We start from the raw sequence: 20,663 nt of genomic DNA, 5'->3' as shown, positions 1-20,663 counted from the left end.
TGACAACTGGTCTGGGATGGAGATCTAAGAAGCCTGCCTGACGATGTCCTCAGAGTGCTCTACTATTTCCCTTACAGCACGGCAGGATAAATGATGAACATGTCTGGATGGATTTTTGGATGAAGTTAGAGTTTCTTCAACTGGATCTTAGAAATGTAAGCCCCCATCACTCTTGGTACAATGGTAAAGCTGCCTTATACAGGATCCGATTTCCAGCTTCAGCATTTACCGAAGGTAAAATGAGATAAATCATTTCACGGAGGCTACCGTTTCCTATTTTGTATGTGCCACTTGGGCCAGGTGAATCTGTCTGGAAGAACGTGAATTGTGCCACTGGCAATGGAAGGGACTTAGAGATTATAGCAGAATAAAGAGGACAAGACAGGGGCTGGTGACCAAGTCCTGGTCACAGAAGCCCAGTTTCCACAGGAGAGACAGCTTCACACATTCACATCCCAGTTTTTCCTCAGTCCTACAGGATGACGGGGCAGAGGAGCCTGGTTTGCAAATAACTATATTCACAAAGGAGCTGCTTTGGCTGCACACCAGCCAAAAATATTTTTAATATTAAAAAATTAATCATACCCAACAGAAGGGACAAAGCAGATGGGGAGACCTTCGGCAGGAACAAGTGCTCCAGTGGAAAAACCACTACCCAGCACATCGGGAAAGCCCGGGAGGGGCCTGATTCTGGCACTTGCCTCTGAGCTTTGTGGCCTTGAACCAGTCCCTTCACCTCTTTGAGCATCAGTAAAATGAGGAAACTGAACAGGGTGATCTCAAAGGTATCTTCCATTTCTTAGCCACATGATTATAGTACTCGATACATGAGCAAAGTTGGGAAAAATCCAACTTTGGGGCAGTTTGTTTAATTGGATAATGAGTTGCTCTCTGGTGGTTGAAAGTCAGAACCCGAACTTGGTGGTACATGAACACTCTAAGTCTCCGCAGAATATAGTACTCGCTACTTTCAAAGGTGCACCGGTTCCTGAAGTGATGGACAGTTGTCCTTGCTACAGCATGACTGAACAGGGGCAGGACATGCCTAAGTTATACTTGATTTCCAGTGAAATAAGCCAGTCACAGACAGATAAATACTGTATTATTTCACTCAGATTGGAATCTAATGAACAAATTGAGCCACCAAGCAAAATAGAGACAGACTCATAGACAGAGAGCAGGATGACAGCTGTGTGGGGTGGAGGGGGTGAAGGTAGGGGGTGGAGGGATCTAGCAAAAAGGAAAGAGGACTCATGGACACGGACCACAGTGTGGGGATTGTGGGGACAGGGGTGCAAGGGAGCTAAATGGCAATGGAAAAAATACAATGACAAGTTTAAAAAGAAAGCCATACCATTTTATTATAATCCCTTTCTTGAAACAAGCCAGTCTTCATTTACTTTGCTTTCCAAATTTAGCAATGAAGATCGAAAGGTTATTTTCCAGGCTAAATCTGGGAAACGATGACAGTAGGAGCTGAATGGCAAACTTGCCTTTTCCGGGGTCTGCACCCACCCAGCAGGTTCTGTGGGCGGGGCAAATCTGAGATGTGAAAGGAAGCCGTCTGAGAAGAAGACTGGCCTGATGAAGCCACATGATCTACATGGCTTCCCACAGCTGAGATAGTTCTCAAAGAAATGACAGTTTGGGAAATGGTTGCTTTTAGTTTGTTTCCCAGATTCAGTCTCTACATACAGTCAAAAGAAAATCACAATGTTGCTCTACATTTGGAAATCTGAATCAAATCCTTCTCTTTTGAGAAACAGAATAGAATGGTGCCCCCTAGGTTGGCGTCCAGATTGGGGACTTAGTATATGTGGGCAAAGAACGTACCTGTGGCCTGTAAACTGGTGCTCTCATTTGTCACAGGATGAAAATAGGAGTATCTCGACATTGGGTTCACATGTGGAAGACAAGAGCTAGGCCTTGACAAACGCTAAGCGCAATGATCAGCAAGTAATGGGAGCCAGTCCCTTCCTTGTGAGGCAATCTGGCAAAGTGCCGCAAACCAGAGGAGCAAGCCAGGCTTGGACAAGTGGCCAGCCTCTGCGGGGACAGTGCTGTGTTCTGGGCACCCTCTGCTTTGCTCCCTAGACAGCTCCAGTGGCCCCTGTGGCTGACACTGACCCCAGACTCAGCTGCCCACGTGCGTATTCTCCCATTTCCTTCTGTCACGCGGACCGGCCAGCTGGAAATTCTCCTTCTGTGTTATACAAAAATAACTTAAAAATGAGTGTCCTCGCAAGCCCTTCTTCTCACTGTTCTGTATTATTCTCCAGGTCCCTTTTTTTTCTCTCTCTGGTGATTATTACCCAAGCAACACATTTTCCTTCTAAAATCTTTTTTATACAACTTCTTAAATTTAATTTAGAACATATTTATGAAAAATCCCCAAAATGTTAAGTTCTTGCTCTTTTCTTTTTCTTTTTATCTTGAGAGTTGTTAATTTTTTTAAAAAAAAGATTCTATGTATTTATTTTTTAGAGAGGGCGAAGAGAGGGGAAAGAGGGAGAGAAACACCGATGTGAGAGAGAAACGTGGATTACACCCTCTCAGCCAGGGACCTGGCCCATAACCCAGCCCTGTGCTCTCACAGGGAATTGAACCGATGACCTTTTGGTCTGTGCAGGACACCCAGCCCACACAGCACCACCAGCCAGGGCTTTGCTCCTGTTTTCAAGGAGGTTTCAGTGCAAGTAAATAAGAAAAGTAGGTAGAGATGAAACCATCAGAGAGCCTACCAGTAGAAAATCGTTGAGTGAAAGCATCAAGTAAAATTAAAAACTCAGTTCTTTAATCACACCAGCTACATTCCAAGTGCTCCACAGCCACATGCAGCAAGTGGCTGCCGTACTGGACAGGGCGGGGGGCGTTTTCATTGTCAGGGGAAGTGGGTCGCACGGCCTGGATACAGAGGCCTTTGCCTTAAGCCCTGGTTTGCCTTAGTGGTGAAGCTCTGTTTACTAAATCGGTTCTTCTTCAACAAAGTTCCTTTTCACCGTTTCTGAAATAAACTAGAATGCAAACAAATCCGGTGATGACTTGAGCAGTATGTGGCTAGTCTATGGCAATACAATTCAATAGGATATTGTAGTCAAGGATTTGATCAGGTACATTTTGACTGACCTATAAAAGGGATTTAGGGGGAGAATTAAAGCTGCATTTGCAGAAAAAACTTTTCTGGAAACATCGTCAGCTGTAGAAATTACTCAAGTGTGCACGAGATAGTGCAGAACACACAACATATTGTGTGCATGGGCGGGGTACGTTCTTATTGGGCACATCAGCACTTTTCCCCCAAAAGGATCTAACTCATGTCTAACAATGAAATAATAATGGTAACAATATCACCATGCACATCTCACCTGATTCATTACAACAAACATGTCTGAATACAAATCAGGAGTTAGCAAAGGGCAGGAATAGAGGGACAGGTGAAAGAGACATTTCAGAATTTTATAATTGTTCAAGATACGAGTAAAATCATCTCATTTTCAAAATTTAAAAATAAAAACAGAAGCTCTGCCTGTAACCTACCCACGCCTGCCTCCAGGGCTGTGAGCCCTAGCAGACCTCTCTCAGAAAGTACCTGTGAGGCGGCCTCTGATGCCAAAAGGGGGCCGACGGAGCCATTAAATCGCTGCCCTTGTGACCATGTAAGGCACTACCAGGGGCCGTAATAACACACCTAATACGATGGAGGAGGGCGGGCCACCGAGTGAATACAATCTCTTTAAATTCTGACCCGACCCTGGGACTTCAGTTTCCAGGACTGAATAAAACTATTCAAGAACAGCCTTTTGCCAAATGGTCACCACCCCATTCCAGCTCCCCATCCACTCAGTATTCAAGTTCACAGAAGTATTCTCCGTGCATTTACTAGTCCAATAGGTTTTGTTTCTCATGCGCTTCAAACACCACAGAAGCCCTTTGCTGGGAAAGGGTTGGTTCAGGTTCTCAAGTCAAGGCTTGGACATCTGTCCCCAAAGCCTTTCTGTGGAATCTTCATTGCCTTCCCAAGCTGCGGGGAACCTTTTCTCATGGACTGAATCAGTACAAAAACCGAAGTCACCTAGACTATCAGAGCTGGTTCAGCTTTTATTCTTTACTCTTAATTGTTGCCAGATGCAATCTAATTAAACCCACCAGGTGTCTCCCCTCAGGTTAGAGTACCTCCTAGAATTGTGGCTCCTAAGAAAATGTGAAACAACAGAATGCCAAACATGGAACAAATTCTTCCTGTAGACAGTGAGAGGTGGGGTTTTAACATGAAATCTGATGACTACAAAGGCAGGCATGTGAATAAATGAACTAAACACATGTAGGCAGGCAGTGACGTACAAGGTTATTCTGTCCTTCTGTTGTGCGCAAACATATTTATTACTGCAAACTTTCTCTTTGCACCCTAACTGAAACTGTTATTTGTCCATCATCTTCAATATATTAAAAAAAAGGGGGGGGAAAAGCTAAAAAGTACCATGAGTGATTTTTTCAAGCAGACATATTACTTTTACTTTTTCAAGAATATGTACATATACATAATAGAATATAACTAATATAAGATATGTGATAAAATAAATTAGAATTATCTTTTAAACAGTCTATTTCTTTTATAAGGCAAGGTAACATTTTGGAGCAATATTCTGAAACTGAAGTTTTAAAACAAATTCCAAAATCATTCATTAGTCTGCAGCATTTAGAAGCAAGGCATCCTTGGCACTAAATAACGTGCATATTTTGGATAATCTTTGTACTTAGTTTGAAAAGATTTAACTCAAGTAACAGAATTCCCAGTCTTTTCAATTTCTAAAAATATTTTTAAAGTATTTTGTACTGTGATTCCCACATGTCTCCAGTGTGTTATCTGTACATGTGTTTTGATTAAAGAAATTTAATATATACATGAAATTTACATATAAATCCAAGAAATTACACATATAAATTATATATGTATATAAATCACATATATACATATATAATTATTATCTTTATGTTGTCTAATTGCTTATCCTGTGAATTTAGAGGACTGGACAGAACTGAGGCACTCATTTGAAACCACAGCACTTGAAACAAAACTTTTACTGGAATTATTAATTCACCTTAAAAATCCAAAATAAAGTAATTTTTTGGTGTCCATAGAAGGGAGAAAATTTCTTTTCCAATATCGGTGACTATACATTAAGTTTTTATCTTATGCATTTAAGCTGTCATATATAAATCATTATGAGTTAAATGTTTACTATTTCATTTGAAAACTCCTGTTAATATATTTATTTCTATAACAGTGTTTCCGTCCACATGGATGTATACAGATGTATGACTATAATGACCACCAGTCTGAAGCCTCAGACTTGATACAGTTACTATCTGTAGTTGATTATTTGCTTATCAGTCAATTAATTTGACTTTGAACTTCAGTTTAAACCTAAACTATAGTATGTTTAATTCCTGTTTCTTATGAAATATTCAATTTATCTTATAACATATTATATCAATTTATTTAAATACAATGTACCTACTAATATTATCATTGTGTTTTTATATGAAAACTAGGCTTTTCCTTTTGGTAATTTTTATGATATTTTCAAAAATAACAAATTACTTTCCGGGTTTAAAAATTTGAAATATTTTAAAACTAATTTACTATTATAATTAATTTTTAATAAACAAATTAACTTAATACTTGGAGCAAAAATTTAGCACAGATAGAAAATTCATTCTGCCATTTATAACTTAAACAAAATTTATTTCTATCCTTTATTATTTTTTACTTAATGAATTTTTATAAGTTGTAATATAAAAGGGTGAAAATTCTGACTCTCCCTCCTTATATCAGCAATAAAATGGTAAATACAGCTTATTGGTGTAATAATACCGACCTCTAAATGATACTTATTATTGTCTTATAATTTGTTTTTATTCAGATTTAATGATTATTCACTTATGATATCTCAACTTTTTATTACTGAATTTTATAATGCTTTTTAGAATTATCTGCAAGTCTTCACACACTCACATTAATGTATACTAAAGAAGTTGTATAATTAGCAATCCATAATACATTCCATAAGGGTACTCCTCTTGTTTTCTCATTTTAGTGCTGATAGCTATATTTGATTTTATATTCTCAGTCTGTGTAATTATTGACTTCCTGGCATATCTTTGGATAAGTCTCATGGTTCAATTCTGGAAGGCAACATTGCACCATGGCAAACTCTAAACATTCTCTTACATTAGATAACGCCACCTCTCCAATACAGTGTGGACATACTCCAAGAGAGACAATCAAAGGAGGAATACAGGGGATTTTTTCCCATTCCTAGCAAGTCCTAATGACCAGGCTAGGCTGAGCTTTTGACATTTCCTCCCTAGACTTGCTCACACACACTTCAAGGCTGCGATAACTAGATTAAAGCAATAACACACCACGTGTAGCTGCGGGCTACAGTTTCGGCTGATGGGAGTCATCTTTCACTGGACACTCGCTAGCATCTGAGACACAGGATGACTTTCCTGGAAAAGCTACTATTTGCCAAACAGGGCTGACATTTATAATACTGCCATAGATCTGCAATGAGGCACCAACAAGGTTTTGTGAGTTTGTGATAAAAAGGGACTGATGTAGTTAAAATACCTTAATTATATTTCTAAATCACACCATCTTTAACCAGCACCCCCTATGATTAAATGCCAGCTAATCTTATTTCCTATAGGCTCCTGAGAATTTTTGGCTGCAAGCTAATTTAAGTTCATGTGTTCATTTAAAATAGTAGACTTGTCTCCAATTAGGAAAAAAATCAAACCAGCAGTTTAAATGCAAAAATAAAGAAACAGTATATTGTCTGGGTTATAATAGGTTATAACAAAATCTACCTACACCATACAACTATTTGAACTGGAGAGAAAAATATATTTTACAAAAAAGTTGGTGTTTGATTTTTATTGAATTGCTTTTACACATATTTTTAACACAGAGATCTGAGTCACTGATCACTACCCATCTGCAGGAAAGCCAAACTAGAAACCATGCATTGGGGGTGGGGGCTATGAGGTCATTGCTAGTATTGAGGCTAGAAAAAGGTATAAGGTATGCTTTGAGGAGCTTCATGCCGTGAAAGGTTTCACTATAGGTATTTCTATTTTGTGAAACAAACACTGATTTCCCTCAATCATTAAAAAGAATGAGACATACGTGATTAAATAATTATAACTAAGGAAAACAGATGCTACTGATAAGACAGTTTGCCTGCATTTTCTAAAGAAAATAAGGTTAATTCTGAAAAAGTGCAGAAAGAAACAATTTGTGAGAACTTTGCAGCTATGACATTTTTTCTCCCCCATCACTGAATTTGAAATATAAAAGAAGCATGTTCACCTGACTGTAAAGCCCATTTTACAGATAAAACACACGGGCAAATATGGGGCCCTGTGCCCTGGCATGGGGTTACCACGAGAACGGACCCAGGTGTTCCTTCTCTTCCTTGAACCCCAGTGACGCACTGAAAGCAAACTGGTGGTGTTCTGAAGTGCCATCAAGTCTACAAAAGTAAACATGATAGCTTTAAACACAAAGAACAGTGTAAATCTGTATATACAGAGGTACTATCAGTTCGAGAGTCATGCATGTTCTAAGATCTTTCATAGTCATAGAATAGTGACGTGATTCCTTTGTCTTGGGAGACTCTACAAGATTTCCATAAAGAACAGTAACCTAACAGACCAATCGGCCCCTGTGTTTGGGGGTTCACACCCAGCGTGTATTTACATCATGTGAGTCCTTGGGGTGATGCACATGAATTGGGTGTAAATTACTTTTAAATGAGCACTGGTATATGCAGCAGTGACTATTGATGAAGCATTACTGAGGAGCCCTCCGAGCTACTCCGGGAAATGAAGTAGCTCTGTTTAAGTGTTTCTACAACAGTCAGCAGTGTAGGTGATTAACAGAGGTAATGATTTTATAGCATAAAATTCTGGTGAAATTCAGATTTTTTGAAAAGCATTTGAGCTATAAAATAAATATTAAGCACTTACATCCAGGGAAGGCGTTCCTGAGTTCTGGTCTACTTGTTTCCAAAGTTATGTGGATTCGGGGCTAATTCTAACTCATGGCACTAATATAAAAACCACACAGGTAGCAATGCTGTGTGCTCCTAATGTTACCTGGATGAAAATCAAAAGTCAACAACCTAGGTAGAGATTGAGTACTTACTTTTGAAAATGGGATAATTAGGCTGTGTTTCATGGAGATATAAAACAGACCAGTTTTTCAGTTCTGTTCATAGGTAGAGTAAGAAAGGTTATACCTTAAAAGAGCCCCAATACTTATCTCAAGAACAAAAACTAGACCAGTTGAGTGACATCGTTTGTTATCATTTACGACCAGAACATGTTAGAAAAGTTGGAGCTGGTGCACCTGTCTTGAGGATGTTTGGCCACGTCTGATGTGTTAAGACCTCAGGTGTTCATGATACCTGAGCATGTGTGCATGTGTGTACATGCACAGTATGTATGCATGCCTGATGTGTTAAGACCTCAGGTATTCATGACAGGCATGTGTGCATGTATGTACACATGCAGCACACTATGCATGCATGCATGTCTGGAGTGTATGTGCACACATGTAGCACATACACGTGTCTGCTGTGTGCACAATGTGTATGCATGCATACATGGTGCATCTGCACACAGCACAGTATATATACACAATGTATATGTGCACACATGCAGTACACACATGTATGACACACACAACATATAGGCATGTCTGGTGCATGTGTCACTCGTGCCATGTATGTGCATGCATGCTGATGTGTGCATGGTGTGCACACATGCATATCTATTGTGTGCACACATGCAATATGCATGTGATGGATGTGTGCCTACCTGGTATATGGGTTCTGCGTGCTATATCTAGGTATACAGTTAATAAAAATTCAGTCTTATTTTTCTTTGTTTGAGGACAACACTTTCCTCAGCTTCACCTTCTCTCTGCAACTCTGTAAGAAAGGTTAAAGACCCTGGCTAATAGATAACGTACAAAATATCATTGGGTGCTATTTTTCTCCTGACAGGTTTTGGACCCCTTTATTCATTTCTCCAGACCCCAGTTAAAATAAAATGACTGGTCTTTGCCTTCTCTTACATCACTCTTTTCTCATCCACCCAAATTCTCCTTTCTGTATTGCACTTCTCTTTCTTACCTATGGTCCTAAGAATTATCTACTTATCTTATTAAATATTCCCACTTTGCTAAGAACTCTTGGAATATTAAGTGGTGCATAACACTAATTCATTACATGTGTTACCTTTTGGAGATATGTGATGGTAATGAAAAGTGAAATAAGAAAACCGTGCTAAAACATGTTCTCGAAATAGTCACTGTCAGTATTATTTGCAATTGTATACAAAATGTGAGTAAACATTTTAATTTATAGTATTGTCTTTAAGAAATCACATTAAGGCTCCTGAAATAAGTTGCAGACATGGCACTACAGTTTTAGAAAGTTACTTTGTGTCATTAGTATACTGTGAATACACTTGCAATTAGCAGGTCTCAGATTTTACAAGATTCTTTTTTACAAGTGCTTTCTTACCAAAGTATAAATACATTAGGAGTAAAATTGAATGTTGTTTTTCTTTTTCTCCCCTAAATTCCTCTTTTTACTTTTCTGAAGCAACATAGTGAGGAATTCTAAATGATCAATCATCACCAATTCTAAACAGTACTAGAAACGAAGAATTTCAGGTTTTTTAAAATGCTGTCTTTAGAATCATTGCATACTATGTGTAAGACCCAGAACCAAACAACGGAAACAGCAGAGCAAAGCATCAAAAATAAAAGATAAAAAAGCATTGTACCACCATATGTCTATATTGCATTTCAAGTTTTACTTAGCTGAATTAATCTGAAATATACTTAAATATTATTTCAATTTTTCAAAATCAGCAATTTAACATAACACTTTAAATGGTTTTAAAAATATCGCCTTGAAAATCACCTACCCTTTTGCAGTCCTGAGGATTGTTTCTTTCCCCTTTCCTTCTGTTAAACTAAACTTGATCTTGCCTAAAGGTACAAGTACACTTATATGTGCAGGGACTTCAATAATTCATGATTTTGACATCCAGACATTATATGACTTGCTGAACATTCTTAATTAGTTGGGGAAGGAAGCATCTGTATGGACTCACAAATTATTTTAAATATGCTTTTAAATATTTAAATTAGAGCTTCCAATTAAAATTGTACATGTCACATTGTCTCAGTTATTTCCTCTGTTCTTTTTAGGAGGCACAGCCTCAGTTGAGCAGGCCTCATTGATGTGAGCTGGGCTCAATTAGTTTCTGATGTTCTGCCAAATTGCCTCATTACCTGTCATGCAAATACCACTGACACGCTCAAAGTTGGGCTCTGGGCATCCATATTATTCTCTTTCGACCAAAAATAATTATTCTCATTAGAGTAGTAAAAATAAGCAATTTGCTAATAAACAGGAAACCAGTATGTTTGTAATATAAATAATAGGAAAGAGACCAATGACGGGACTGATAAATCAAGTGTGTACTCACACACATGCACACATGTGTTGCACACACACATACACTCATACAAGATTTTTAAGTTATAAGAACTGTGGGTCCTCCGTGAGGTCCTGAGAGGTTTGCTACAATTGATTTGTCCACCAGATTCCCGATTGCTTACAATGCATTGATGATCAGAGAGACTGGGAGCTTTCCAGTCTGCATACATTTGAATTGAAAATGTGCTCCATCCTAGGGCCATGACAAATGCATCTGAAGCATCCCTCCAACATTTTATATACCGGGGACAGAAACGGCTTAAAACACATGCCACATTCTAGAAGAGGTAGAATAAACAACTACTTCAAACAATCTTTATTTGTAAATCCTTCATTAATGCTGTTTACCACTTATCAAAATATTGACTCGCGGGTAAAGATTTATGTGGCTTTAACCCTTGAATCTTTAGTCACACAAATGAATTCTCTTTCTGCCTTGCCCTGTATTCCTTGCCTTTTGCATGGGGAAAGAGAGGGCCAGAAAGTGAGACTCTAATTAAGAGATAATGTTTTTCAAGGTTAGTCTATACAAATGACACATATTGAAGCAGAGACCATTTTTTTCCCTGAATGGATGGCAGAAGATCATTAATAGAGGGGAAAAAAAAAACATGCATTCCATTAACAACTTCATGATCTGCAAAATGTTTAGCTATAAGTTTCTGTCCACCTGTGGTGGTCACCCCCCAGCTGCACATTGTAAGCACGTGGAGAGTTTTTAATAAATCCCGCTCCCAGGCTCCTCCGCAGACCAATGGGTTCAAATTCTTGGGGTGTTGGGAACCGCCCTGCCTGGTTTCAGAAGCTGTAACCCCCCATGGCTAAGGCTGAGTCAGAGACCTTGGGACCATAAGCCACTAAGGAGACAAAGCTTATCTCCCTGGCAGGGGCACTGACCCTGCCCACTTTACTTTACCCTGCTTGGCCCTGAGCTTGACCACTTAGCCAATGACAGGTACGATTCCTCAAGGGAGGGATGACCTAAGACAGGCACGGTCACAAAGAGGCCCTCAGGGAAGGACTTGAGGGGCTATAAAGAAAGGGGGTGATGGACCCTCACCCCTTGGCTTTGACATAGCCTGAGTCTTCATTCTGTCTGTAAGAAGTCTCCTAATCTCTTGGCTGCCTTACTTCCCCTGCCTGATTTAAGCCTGAAACAATGACAGAGGGCAGTGCAGTCCTGTACTGGAAAGGGCAGGTTCCCTGGGGCAATCAGGCCTAAGAAAGAATGCATAAAATCCTGTGAAACCTGCTTTGTTTATACCCTCAATTTAAATGATACGGGTCCAAGCTTGAAATGAGTTTGCTTCCCAAAGCCTTATAGCCCTTTAGCTAACTGACCCTGACTCAGAATAAGCCCTCAGAGTTCTTTGTATGTTATCTATTGTTTGAGCCTTACTGCCTGACAATGATTGATGAACTTTACATGTATTCCTGTGCAAATTGAACCCAATAAAAGCCCATTGAGGAAAAGGCTCTTGGTCCTTCTTCTTTGAGAGATCAGCCACCTTTCCTCCCCAAGCAGATCATGTCTTGGTAGACTTATTTTCATCCACGGAGGATGGGGGCTCTGCGGGCAAAGCTCCCCAACATTGGGGGTCTTTCTGTAGACACCAGTGCTCTGCAGAAGCTCCCCAGCTGACTCTCCTAGACAGCCAGGGGTGAGACCCATGCCTGAAGGTCATCTATCCTTACAGACATAACAGAATCATGGTCACCAAGGGTAAGTTTATGGCTTTCTTTGGACCTTATGTCTACTTTTTCAGTAAACTTCAACGGCTTCCTTAAAATGAAAATAAACATGCATATAAGTTTGTCTTGCATTAAATATTGTTTGACATATCTATGTTTTATTAGCAGAGTTTGTATTGACATAGATTTATGAGCTTTATTTAATTTTGTAATGGAATTTTCAGGCAAGCTATGTAGCTAGGTATTTGTGTAACTAAAAATACATTCTTTTCTTTTTCTCTTCCTGATCTGAGATTAAATGGAAGAAATCTCGCTGTTGCCTTGGATACAAACCTGGGGTAATTATTAGGAGATCGGACCATCTGAATTTCTCTCCCACGCATGTGTTATGTTGATCTTGCTATGTATGCACTGTTATTGGTGTTCTTGGAAAACCTGAATAATCCCACATCTGTAAACACAGACCGAGCCTTCCAGGCAAGCAGATTCTCTCTGGTGCTGTAGGGTCCCTGCCATCAGCAACTCTCCCTGCACACTTTGCTTTCTGCGCCCTTTCTGCTTAGCAGGGGCAGTCTGCAAATGCTCAGGAGATCATCGGAGTGAAAGCCCCAAATGCCCACTGCACTGGGCATGGCGTGCTGTCTCACCAACCACGCCTCTGTGCCTCCGTGACTCGCCAGGTGGGCAGTTCATTCATCAGAATCTCTGAGGGCGACTACAAGGCACAAGCAGCAATGAGCAAAAGAAGCAACCCTTTCCCCCCTTACTTTCAGGTGATTTAGCCTCAGTATTTCACTTAATGTTAAACTTATTTTTAGACTGGCATAATATTTTACTTTAGTAAAGGACCAGAGAGTAAACGGAAAGATCATTGTTATAAATTAAATGGTCTTAGAATGGACTGTCAGCAATAGATTCTCTCAAAGAGTTTTCTTTCAGCCTCTCAGCTGTCCATTTCAGACTCTCATAATAAAACTCTGTGAAACGCAAAGAGGCGGCCAAGCAAAGCAAATCAAAGCAGAGCTAATACTTCAGAGCAGTTTCTCCTAATGTGGAGTGGAAGGTAAAACCATGAGCCCCAGGCTTTAAATAGACATCCGGCTCTCAGGAACTACTCCAGGTGGTCTCAGCCTGGGCTTATTTAGGGTCCCCATGGGATGGGAATGATGGTGGGGGGACACATTTGCACTTTTTCTTTCTCACCCTTCTCTGTGGTGAAGGCCAATGGCATTTCTGAGCCACACTGTTAAGGGGCACCTACCCGGTGGCAGACGATAATTTATCTCCCTAATGTCAAATGCTCCAGAGAGCGAGCCACTCCTTGACTGACACAGTGAGAATGCCCCGTGCTAGACCCACAAACGCCTGGTCCAGCGCAGAGCGCTGGCCGGCTGATGGCTGTTCAACTTTGAGCACACGGCGAGGGGAGGCGGGCTCAAGTCCAGCTTCTGTTTACAACCCCATTAACATTTTAAATGGCTGGGCCGCATGACTCCTGGGGTTGATAATTTCATATTTGGAGCCCTGCTGTAGGACCACGGATCCTGTGAAGATCTCTCTGCAGTTCTGTTACCTCTTCTGCCCAGAACCACAGTCTCAGGGCACAGGAAGTGCCCGGTCTGGTAAAGTGCAATGTTTCCCAATCGTCCCTGGGTATTACAGTCCCATGGAAACTTTAGAAAAGGTAAGTACTTGGTTTCTCTTCCTTGGCAAGATTCTGGTTCCCAGCTCAGTAGTGCTGGGGATGGGGGGGCAGTGGGGAGTGAACAGAGAATCTGTTTCTGAGTTTGCTTTTTGGTCACTGCAGTGGGTTCTGATTCCCCGCCCTGCTGATCCCACTTTAGGGAACTACAGGGAAGAAACCGAGGGGCCCGAAGGGGATGCTCTGGCTGTCATTTCATCTTCAGCTCCCATGTGATGTTCCAGCGCCTCACCAGTTACCCTAGCTGTGAAGTGGAATGACAAAGAGCTCACTCACTTGAAGCAGCGCTCTGGGTCAGCTGAGTTGGAAGAAGATTCTCCGTATTCCGGGTTTTTTGATCTTGGCACTCTTGACCTTTTGCAAAGAATCATTCTTTCTCACGGAGCATCATCCTGTAAACTGTGGGATATTTTGCCACCCTGTCTTACCAACTGATGCCAGTGCTGCCCTCAGGAAAAGCAAAAAGATTTCCAGATATTACTGATGCACCTTGTGGGGAGGGCAGGGCCATTGCACCCCCACCTTTGATTGAAAAACCACTGTTTGAATTCAAGTTCTAATATCTTATTAGGCTATTTGATCCCTCTAGCGAGAGCAAGTCACTCCATGTTTTCAAGATTAAAGTCAAATTGTATTTCAGACCTATGAACAGATCACCAGCCATTCCTCTCCCAGCCTTTGGTTCGCAGTGAGCCACTTCCTACGATGACCAGCATGTCTGCTGTGCTCATCTCCTCTGCCAGGCTGTGGCCGACACTCTTCCAGACCCAGGGATAGCAGAGTAGAAGGGCTAGTTCGGACACCTCTCCTCTTTGTCGGGAGCCTCAGAGTGAGGCCACAAGGCTGGTGGGGTGCGGGGGGTTCACTTCCAAACCTGAGCCTGGCCATGCCATCAGATAACTGTAGGGCCACAGAGACCTTCTGCTAAACACACGCTCCTTTTAAATGTAAAGAGTCAGAGGCCTGGGGGATTTAACGGAAACATCAACGTTTCTCATGCCCAGGCAGTGTTAGAAGCCAGATTAAACAATGCTCGGCCTTCGGACTCAGTCCACTTTCATTTTACTGTGCTTTGCTGTCTTTCCTAAAGCTGTGAAAACCCTCTATATTACCATAATGATTGCTCAAGAGGAGGGGAAAAAATAAAAACGCCGACAGGAAATCCCGTATCTGCGATATTTGTTACTTATGTTAGGCAGTTAAGACATTTTTCCATGATGTTTATATTCATCTCTATTGAAATTTATACACAAAAGTTAGCCTTGTGAATTGTTACTTATAGACAGAATGTTGCTTATAAGCTCAATATGCATTCAGATGGTTAGCTAAATGATAAAACACATCAAACTGCTGTTCAATCTCCTATTGATACGTTTTCAAATTTTATGTTGCTTTTTTCATCACGGTGAATAATAACGAAATAATCATGATAATGAAGTCTTTTTTTTTTTTCCAGAAAAGACTTGCTTTCAAACTTTGGGATTTTACAAGGGTCTTACCATTTCCTCCCCTGATGGATCTTAAATGCATAGCTAACCTTCACAGTTATTATCCACTTATTAATGAATAGTGGCCTCTTCATTTTTCATTCCTACACCCTCTGTGGCCTGTCTTAGAAAAATTTTGCTACACCTAAGCACATTTATTAGACAAGACAGAAGGGGGAGGGAGGGAGAAACATTCAATAAAGTTCATTTTTCCATTCCCAAGCAGGTCCTACTGATCTCACGGGATTTACGCTGTGTTGCGCTCCATCTGCGGTTGCCGAGCCTCTCAGTCCCTGGATGCCAGCTACAATGACACTTAGTTTTAGGCTAGTTTCAGCAAGTTTCTGTTACGTAGTTTGTTTTCTTTTGTTTTTCCTAGCAAGTAATTGCTATCACTTATCACCTCATTCGGTGCTCTGCCCCATCCCATTCCATTCCCTTTCCTTCTCCCTCTTCTATGAAAAATGCACATGTGTACATGCATTTGACAGTGGATTATATGCATATTGGCATAAACCTGAACCCCATCTACTGAGGACACGTGAGCCAGGTCATGTCTTCCCCACGACGTGCTAAATCCACTCAGGTTCATAGGTGCGTTTGTAAGTTGACCGGTTTCACCCCAGGACACATGTCGCCCTTGAGACAAGTTAAATTATGGTGGTATGGATGCCTTTTTGAGGTTAAGAAATGAAACGAGGCAAGTGTCCTTACTGCATGCATTCAGAAATAGAGGCCCACGCACATGAAGGGCTCCAAGGTGAGGTTCAAGTCCTGCCTGCCTGTGAGAATTGTACTGTAGGCTTTGTGACGCAGATACCACATGCGAATAAACTGGGTTGCATGACCTGGCCTGGCATGTCCCTCAGTGTCTGCCTGTGACTGGACACCTCAGAAAATAAACCCACTGGGAAGCCTGAAACTTCTGTTCTACAAATATTCAAATGTTAGTATCATGTTGCAGTAATTGAATACACTGGAGGAAAAAAATTAAATGCATAGGATTTGGGTTGCAATAGGCATAAAACAGTAACAGAATAGGCATAAAACAGTAACAGAGAGGAAGCTAGTAAAACAAGTGTTTGTGGGTGGCACTGTGGATTTCCACAGGGGTGAATACGCCCAGCACCAGCATCGTCAAGTGGTGCTGCTGCGTACGGTGGTGGGGAGAGACATGCAGAGCCAGCGCCGGTGCGGAGCGGGCACCCCAGAGGCAGAGGCTGCATGGAGGCTTAGGAAGAGCTAGTGCAGGCTAGCTGCCCAGGGCTCTGTGTCAGAAGTAAGGTGCACACAACGGAGCAAGGACCTCCACAGTCTAACAATCAGTATCCTTTGAGGATCAGGACCTTGGCCTTGCTGTGGGCTGAATGTTCATCCCCCCTAAATTCATGTGTTGAGATTATAAACCCCTTGCAATGGATTAGGAGCTGGGGCACCTGGGAAATGGTTAGCTCATGAGGGTAGGGCCCTGGTAGGTGGGATTAGTGTCCTTATGAAAGAGATGCCAGAGAGCTCTCTGGCTCCTTCCACCCTGTGAGGACACCAGCCATCTATGAACCAGGCCGCACCCTACACCAAGTCTGCCAGGGCCTTGAACTTGGACTCACCAGCCTTCAGAGCTGTGAGAAATAACTGCCCGTCATTAAAACCTTCTAGTCTATAGCATGATTTTTTTAGAGCAACCTGAACAGACTAAGACATGTATCATCTACGAATTTGTTATATATGTCCAATCTTAGCCATTTTCCCAGCCTTAATCAGAACTTATATTTTTCAAGATTTCTGGGTGTTGCACATGAAATGTTGAAACTCACTGGCCTAGAGAGTCATCCCCACCCCAAGATATCCACTTTCTGCAATAGGATGTTCACTTTGAATAGTCCGCATTCTACTTCAGAACGTCACCGGGCAACATAGCGCAGGACTGAGTGTGGCAGAAGGAGTGGGGTCCTCACCCCCACTCCCAGGCCAACATGCACCCATCCCCCGGTCAGTGAATTTGGCAGCCAGCCAAACAATTTAGAAATTAAGGCTCAAATCTCTTGGATGAGAAAATTCTCCTTTATTTGTGATGCCACAGGGAAATAAAAGGTTCTCTTTGAATGATTTTCCCCTCTGTGCATTTTACGCACCTTTATAAATCAGCCAATGTTTTCCCCATGGCCAAGGGGGCACGTATAGAAAAGTCAGGCACTGCTGACCTGGTGTTAACCAGGCAGAGTGGATGACTCTTCTGGCAGCGGGGGCAGCAATGACAGTGGCAGGCAATCCAAGTGAGTCAGACATAAAGGACTTGCCTGAGCAGTAAGGGGGGAAGGCCAAGAGCATGTGGGTTAGACAGGTTTCTCTGTCCCTGTCTCCAAGGGCAGCTTTTGTCCTGTGCTGGACATGAACTATTATCTACCATCAGAAAAGTGAAGTAACCCCTCTCTTCTCCAACATGCTCCTCCGCCTCCTCTCTGCCTCCTACCTAGGCTTCCCTTCCATCATTGTCTCTTAGATCTCATGGGTCTTAGTAGGCAATGATCCCTTAGGGAGGCACGGGTGGTATTGCTGAAAACATTTGATTGGGATTTAGGCCAATTGTAAGTTCAGCTCAGTTCTGACACTTACTAGCTGGATGCCTTTAGGTAATTTCTTTACCTCTCTGAGTTCATCATCTCGAAACTGGCTCTGATGCAGCAGAGCCAAAAGCATCCATGAGATCATGATTTTCCAGCTTTGAGTGCTGTCTGTCTGGTGTGTGGTTAGGCCTTGAACACCGTACAGTAGCTCTTTCCATTCTTATACCGCATCATTTAGTACACGCTGAGCCCTGTGCCAATACTGCTCTCCATCACCAGGGACCTGACATCGGTCATGTTCATCAGGCCCTTTTGCCGACTAAAGTTGATGTGAAGCACTTTATTCTTTCGCTCTATTTTCCATATTGCTACCTTTCCTATTTCACTGTTATTATTGATTACCCATAACACTTGCAACTTTTGACCAAGGATTCTGTTCCTTTCAGTAAGCTCAGTGAAGGCTACTCAAATCAGGAGGACCTCGCCCTTTCTCACCGGGTGGCGACACCCCTCGTGCCCACAGCTCAGAGCCCCACAAAGTACTGGGCAGATTATAAGTAAAAGTGTCAGAAAACCCCCGGTTCTGCCACTCGCTGCCTGGAACCTTGGTCACCCTTGTTGAACTCCCTGAGCTTCAGTGTTTCAAAAGTTACGTATGTGGAAGAATCATGAAGTCTAAAAGGGAAATATGTGCTGACACAAAGCATGGCATACGGCAGACATTCAATTCATAGCGTTTCTCCTTTCGTCTTTTCCTAACTCATGTATTAATTGTTTCACGGTCAGAGAGAATAAAAATCTTGGATTCTACTAAGCTTGCATTCTTAATGTAATGATCCCTTTTGTCACTTATTTATGCCACATGTAACCAGGCATCATTGTTCCTAATGACAAATGTCTGCCTTGTCATATCATTATGTTTAACATTCGAAAACAAAATGTGTATCCCGCTACTGTCTATTGCTTTTATAAATGTATCATGTCTCTTCATTCAAACTTCATAAAGTAGTATGCTTTGTGAAAATGCATTTGTTGATAATATGTCTTCTAGAAAGTTAGCCTTTAGAAACAATATGTAAAAAGTAGTAATTCTTTGAAAAGAAGCACTTCAATAGATAATGGAAAACACCAAAACTCAAAATCATTTAATTTTGATCTAGAGTAGCACAATGTGCAAATTCCCTGCAAATCAGATCTATGAAATCATCTTAGAAGAACCCTGAACTATTCTGGATTTGAAGTATTTAATTATCCCTAACGGTTTTATTGCAATTTTGATGGTAAAGTCCAGATCTTTTGATGTATTTACTTTTAAAAATTTTTTTTATTGTTATTCAATTACAGTTGTATGCCTTTTCTCCCCACCCCTCCACACCACCCCAGCTGAACCCACCTCCCTCCCTCACCTCCACGCTCCCCCTTGATTTTGTCCATGTGTCCTTTATAATAGTTCCTGTAATCCCCTCTTCCCACTGTCCCAACCCTGATGTATTTACTTTGAGGTGCTATTTAACCACAACTTAATTTTTTTTTCTGTAAAAGCATTCTTGTGTTTAGATGTGAGAGAAGTCACAGGTTTTATTTTCTTAACAAGCTCATTGCCAGAAAGCTGTTTTCCTGGAGTGTGCATTTGACCCTGAAACATGGAACTCCTTGCGGCCACAAACAGACTTGGACCTGGAGAGCTGGCTAGAAAGGTAGATCTCAGCAGTAAAGAGTTTATCATTATCTCCTGTGCATCCATTTTCTCAGTCAGCAATGTGCTTTCAGGCCAGAGTCCATGCTCAGGACTAGGGGTGCCAAAATAAGAAGATATGGCCCCTGCCCTTCAAAGATTCACCTGTCACACAGCCCCGAGGGCCAAAATCACAAAGCAAAACATATGCACTTCAAATAGAAGGCTCTGTCCACCAGCTGGGGTTGGTGAAGATTAGGATTCTTTTGTGTGTGGATATCTCAACCTCATACCACAGAAAAGCAGTGGATCAGGTGGCCGGTAGGTGTTAAGTCATGAAAGCCACACAGAGCTAGGCCATGATAAGGGGGTGTCTGCTGGCATCTCATTTTCGGCTTAGAAGTGGGCATAAAAGTGGCTCTCAGATGTTGTCCATGACCCTGTAGTTACCGAGAGATTCATTTGGGGACAAAACACAACGATCCGACCGATTCATGAAACAACATTCCGCATCCTTGTTACCCCTCGGAATGATTCATGGAATGGAACTTCAATATGCCAGGGTGTCTCTGGAGCTGCAACTGGAAACGTCACACAAATCTAATGGCATTAAAGAATGCGCGATCACTCCTAAAACAGGCTGTGTGTGTGTGTGTGTGTGTGTGTGTGTGTGTGTGTGAGCCATGCATGAGAAGTAGCTTTTAGGTTGGAGAAGTGAAAATAGCCTGCTTGGGTTTTGTTTTTTTGTTTTTTTTTTTTTTTAAATTAAAACGGTGTGTGGTAGATGGATTTCACAACAGGTATAGGGAAGGAGGTGCTAAAGATTATATTCAAAATCAAACAACACATATATTTTATAAGCTTAAAAAGTGAATTCCACACCAGCAGTCTTCACGCTTTAGAACTTGATGGATCAATATAAATTAAAATACCATTTGCAGATCAATGGACATGGCCCAT

Source organism: Desmodus rotundus, chromosome 13, assembly GCF_022682495.2.
Source record: "Desmodus rotundus isolate HL8 chromosome 13, HLdesRot8A.1, whole genome shotgun sequence".
Classification (NCBI taxonomy): Eukaryota; Metazoa; Chordata; class Mammalia; order Chiroptera; family Phyllostomidae; genus Desmodus; species Desmodus rotundus.
The sequence above is the reverse complement of the archived record's forward strand: the minus strand, read 5'-3'. Positions refer to the sequence as shown.